Genomic DNA, 5649 nt, shown 5'->3' with positions numbered 1-5649 from the left:
TCCCTACCTATCCATCCCTCTGCTACAGATGATCACAGCATCCAAAATCCTGAAATAAGAAACCCCAGAAAAACATTCCATAACAACTTTATCCAATAACATTTCCAATAAGATATGCAAGGCTGAACTACTCACCCTTGTGCATTTCCTTATTGCCTATCTTGTGGGTGCCTTTGCCTGCTCTAGTGCTTCTATGCAGTACTACCCAAGTGGCTGTAATGAAGAAGATTGCAGATGGGCTTTCAGGACACCCTCGAGCAGTTCTTGGCCTTTAGGGCCCAACTTTGGACTGCATCATCTCGACATGGAGAGCAGCAGTCTGGCCTGCCCGGCTGAAAAGCAACAGCAAAGGCACTGGGGAAATGGCAGTGGTAGGAGTCCTGAGATAGGACAGCAAGTAAGTGCACTACAGAGCCACTGCCACAGCCTCAGCATTCATAGTAATCTGCTAGAGCATAAATTGCTGAACTGCTGTGAGAGCTTGCATGTCCCTTTGAGCACAGGTATCCTCAGCCGTGGTGGCAGCTGTCTGAACCTGTAGGGCTCAAAGTTACATGACAACAGGCATTGATTCCATGACCACCCATTCTGCCTGTGCTGCAATGTAATCTGAGACATTGGTCACTAGATGTTGCATTGCAGCTGGGTCCTCAAGTGCTGTCATGGAGTTGGCCATCACCTCCATGCTCATAAGAATGAGCTCTAAGCTCTGTGTGAAGTCCTGTGTCAAGTTGGAACCAGACTCCTCCATTCTCCTTGACAGTGACAACAGGCTCTGTGACAGGCCTGCCAGTGCACCAAGCATCTCTGTGTACATGTCCATCAGCGTTCTTCTATATGACATCCCATCGAAGTCCTCAGCTGAGACCCCTGCAGCAGATTTCATGCTCTGCGGAGCTGACACAGACAATATCCTTTCCTCCTCACCTGGTTACAGCCCACTCCTTCCCTGTGACTCACCATGTGCAGATCCCAAATCTATACTAGCCTTTAATGTATGCACAGAGCTAATAACTGAGCTGGTGCCTGTGAGCACCAAATCGTGTAACAGTGCTTTTTTTACCAGTCATGTGCTCCTGCTTGTACCATTTGGAGCTATACTGGCTGGCTAGCCAGCAGTTTTTGGGTATCTGAAAGCATAAATACATTTATTCCTTGAAACCCAGTGGTGAAGGATAGAACTGGGACCTAATCTTTAACACTTTTAAAAGCAATTATTTACAGAGACACATAGTACTAACATGCACCTCCCAAGCCAACCACCACAGTTTCAGTCTGTTCCTATTGATAGGAGCACAATTGAATCTCCAATCCCCATAACCTGCAAACAATTAAACACACAATTAATATATAATTAACAGAGGGTTGAGATAAGGGAAGGGGGTTGTGGGTGGGAAGCAAGGGGTCCATGGTCCCACCATCGCAGCTTCCATTTCATCCAAGATGGTGGGATGATGGTAAAGTGGGGGTTGAGAAGTTGCATATGCAGGAATATACCAGATGGTTTTCATGACGCTGGTTGCAACAGCCTCAGTCACTGACTGCCCAATAATTCGCGGCATTGTCGTCTTCAAAATGTTCAGGGAATGCCTGTCCCCCGCCAGTCCTTTGCTGCTGCCTCTCTTATGTGACTTTGTCCTGCAAGAGAGAGGGAAAAGTCTCAGTGAGTGTGCTGCAGGGCATTTGGATGATGTGCATGTTATAGTTGAATAGCTGGAAGTAAGTAGAACCTTGAAAGATGTGGATATGAGGGTGACTGGAGCATCAGAATGTTAGGCATGTGTCTTGATTGTTGATTGGTGAGTGATAGGTTGTGGTGCATTGAGCAGTGTGAAGTTTTGGTGCAGTATGCCAATGGTCAAATGTATTATCAAGTTTAAGGATACATTGGTGAAGGGCATTGATTGATTAAGTACCTTAAGTATATATAAAGAAAGACTGCCTTGAGCAGTCCGTGTTCCTCATATATGTAGGTTGCGTGAGGTTGCAGCGTCTGTTCCATTATGTAAAGGGAATACTCTTCATAGTTTGCTTGCAATTCAGCCCTACGCTCCTAACCTTTGGCCACCCAGCATAGAGATGAGTGGGCAGATTGGAGGATCTTCTTGCTAGCCTGTTCCTAGGCCTGGCCAAGGTGGCCATTAACAGATCCAGGTAGTGAGTGGTTAAGCGGGTCGTCTGACCCAACTGTCTGCTCCTGTTCCACGGCTGTGTTCCAAACCGGGTGGCCCTGGAGAGGGAGCACCAGTGTCCACTGGTATGCTTTGAGATCTTCCATGACCGGTAGGAACTGTTGGGGCTGGAGTGTATTGTGAGTCCCGGGAACACTTAGTTAAGATTCCTTTGAAAGTTTTATTTCTGATGGTGCACTGTTACCCCCTCTAATAGTTTATTTTATTCATTTTTGTTTCTCTTAAAAGAGAATATAAAAAAAGACTGCCTTGAGGAGTCTGCATTCCACGTACATGTAGATTGCGCATGCCCAGGTGTCCCTGGAGAGGGAGCATGCGGTGTCTACCAGTACGCTAGAGGCTTTCCGTGACCAGTGGGCACCACAGAGGCTGGAGTGCATCATCCGTCCCGGAAATTTTATTTTAATTTAATTTTTTAAGTTTCTGTTAAAAAATTTTTGATGTTTGTTACAGTGCCCCTTTGAGGAGTTGTTTAACTAATATACTCAAAAGAGTATAAAGAAATACTGCAGGGACACTGGCTGTTGGTTAGAGAGGAGGCAGATATATGTTATGCTGCATTCTGTAAATAAATCTAGAATTAAGTAAAAAGATTGGCATCTGATTCCCTACTTCACCTTCTGGCTCTGGATTGAATTATCACAGCTGGTAGAAGATGGGCATTTGAAGTGACATTCACTGACCTTGAACTCATTGAACTTTTTCCAGTGCTGCAGCCAGACTCTTGTATTGACCACCATAGCTATCTACTCCAATTCCCTTTGCTGTGTATGCCTGGAGGGCATCCTGGTCCCCTGTGAAAACATGCCTTCTCTCTTCCTTTCTAACTCCTGAACTAAGGCTTCCAGCAATGCATTAGAGACCCTGTGAGCCTTCTCTGTGACCTGTTGCTCCATCGGTAGTCTTATTCCTTCTCTGAAACAATTTAAGAGACAGTTCCACATGCTGCTGCAGTCTGAATGCACATTCAGACCGTGTGCCTGTGCCAGCTCAAAAATAGCAATCCAGCCTAATTCCACATTCCACGTTTCAGGTCTGTAAACTTTCATCAGAACTGGGAAAAGATGGAGGTGTAATAGGTTTGAGCAAGGGATGGGTAGAACAAGAAGAAAAGGAAGTCCTGTGGTAGGGTAAATAGCGGTTACCCAACCTCTGTTCGGTGTCACAGAATCACAGTGCAGAAGAGGCCCTTCAGCCCATCGAGTCTGCACCGACATGTGAGAAACACCTGACTTACCTACCAAATCCCATTTACCAACACTTGGCCCACAGCCTTGAATGTTATGACATGCCAAGTGCTCATCCAGGTACTTTTTAAAGGATGTGAGGCAACCCGCCTCCACCACCCTCCCAGGCAGTGCATTCCAAACTGTCACCACCTTCTGGGTAAAAAAGTTTTTCCTCACATCCCCCCTAAACCTCCTGCCCCTCACCTTGAACTTATGCCCCCTTGTGACTGACCCTTCAACTAAGGGGAACAGCTGCTCCCTATCCACCCTGTCCATGCCCCTCATAATCTTGTACACCTCGATCAGATCGCCCCTCAGTCTTCTCTGCTCCAACGAAAACAATCCAAGTCTATCCAACCTCTCTTCATAACTTAAATGTTTCATCCCAGGCAACATCCTGGTGAATCTCCTCCGCACCCCCTCCAGCGCAATCACATCCTTCCTATAATGTGGCAACCAGAACTGCACACAGTACTCCAGCTGTGGCCTCACTAAGGTTCTATACAACTCCAACATGACCTCCCAACTTTTGTAATCTATGCCTCGATTGATAAAGGCAAGTGTCCCATATGCCTTTTTCACCACCCCACTAACATGACCCTCTGCCTTCAGAGATCTATGGACACACACGCCAAGGTCCCTTTGTTCCTCAGAACTTCCTAGCGTCATGCTGTTCATTGAATACTTCCTTGTCAAATTACACCTTCCAAAGTGTACCACCTCACATTTTTCAGGCTTAAATTCCATGTGCCACTTATTTGCCCATTTGACCATTTCGTCTATATCTTCCTGTAGCCCAAGATGCTCAACCTCACTGTTAACCACCCGGCCAATCTTTGTGTCATCCACAAACTTACTAATCCTACCCCCCACATAGTCATCTATGTCTCCCCAATGTAGAGGAGATAACATCTCAGTTCAGTCCGCAAGCTTGACTCCAAGCTTCCGGTGGCCTGTCATTTTAATTCTGCACCTTGCTTTCATGCTATAATTTCTGTCCTTAACCTACTGCACTGTTCCAGTGAAACTCAATATAAACTTGATGAAAAGCACCTCATCTTTCAATTAGGCACTTTACAGTCTTCCGGACTCAACATTGACTCCAACAATTGCAGACCATAATCTCTGCTCCATTTTTCTTTTTCTTTGCTTGTTTCAGTTTTTATTTTCTGTCAGCAGTACACCTGCTCCAGAGACATCTTTTGTTTTTTTTTTCGAAGCGCCGAGACAAGCGATCACCAGCAGCTCCAAGAAACAAAAATTGTGCTTCTGAAATCTCTTGATATCGATTCCACATGGATAAAGCGCAAGCGCCTTGTCCATGTGCTATTCACAGCAGAAACCCTTTCTTTATTTCTTTTCTCGCTCCATTACCGTTCCTTTGGCCCTGGAAGACTAACTTTTCTGTCATTCAATCTCTCCTGACTTTCACATTAACTTGGTTTCTTTCCACAGATGCTGCCATTAACTGCAGAGTATTTCCAGCATTTTCGGCTTTTAATTACACAAGATTTCACATTTTTTAACAAAAACAAACTTTATTGTATATATATAGAGAAATTAAACAAAGCAAGTGTTATTAATTTAACACTAAAGCTTAAAAAGACTTATGCTATAAAGCCAGTTCTACTTTTTAACTACCCCTCAAAAAGTTCCCTCCTCTTACAAAATCTTGAAGGTTCATTGACTTTACATGGGTCCAACCCAAAAGGTATGGCAAAGCCCTCCAGAATTTACTTTCATTCTCCTTAGTATTCCAGATATTCCTCAAGGTACCAACTATATGGAGATACTTTCATTAGCTTTTTGCTGAGTGATCCTCTAATTTTCTTTGAAAACCTTATGACTATGTACTCGTCAGCTCCTTGTCCTGGCTTTGGACATACAAACTATTTTTCCCAGTCTGCTCCCACAGCTACTGTATAGCATTTTGTAAGTTGGCTGCTTTGTGCCACAAGGCTCTTTGAGGACCACTGTAGATTTCTTCCACTAGCTATAACCCAGATCAAATTATACAGATGCTTTTCCGTCATGAAATCCAAACTGAGATAGAGCCCCACTGCATTCCACATGGTGACGATGAAGCTAGTATTTTCTCTGCTTGACATGCAGGCCTAACTGACTGTCATCTCTTGTTGGCTCTCTCAATCCTGTAAGATGTAGACTTCACCAAAGCAAAGCTATAACTGCCTCTGTCTGTTCCCAAACTGAACCAGCTGCTTCTGTCA

General features: G+C 44.7%; 1 non-coding gene across 1 annotated transcript; it reads right to left on the bottom strand.

Annotated features, from left to right (window-relative positions):
* Window positions 1-4636: 4636 nt before the first annotated feature.
* Window positions 4637-4771, bottom strand: LOC144690225 (U11 spliceosomal RNA). Its single transcript, XR_013578820.1, has one exon. It is a non-coding gene; the product is annotated as a U11 spliceosomal RNA (small nuclear RNA).
* Between the last annotated feature and the right edge of the window lie 878 nt (window positions 4772-5649).

The sequence above is a fragment of the Cetorhinus maximus genome, chromosome 14 (genome assembly GCF_964194155.1).
Source record: "Cetorhinus maximus chromosome 14, sCetMax3.hap1.1, whole genome shotgun sequence".
In the NCBI taxonomy this organism is placed as follows: Eukaryota; Metazoa; Chordata; class Chondrichthyes; order Lamniformes; family Cetorhinidae; genus Cetorhinus; species Cetorhinus maximus.
This window is presented reverse-complemented; position numbering and strand designations above follow the sequence as displayed.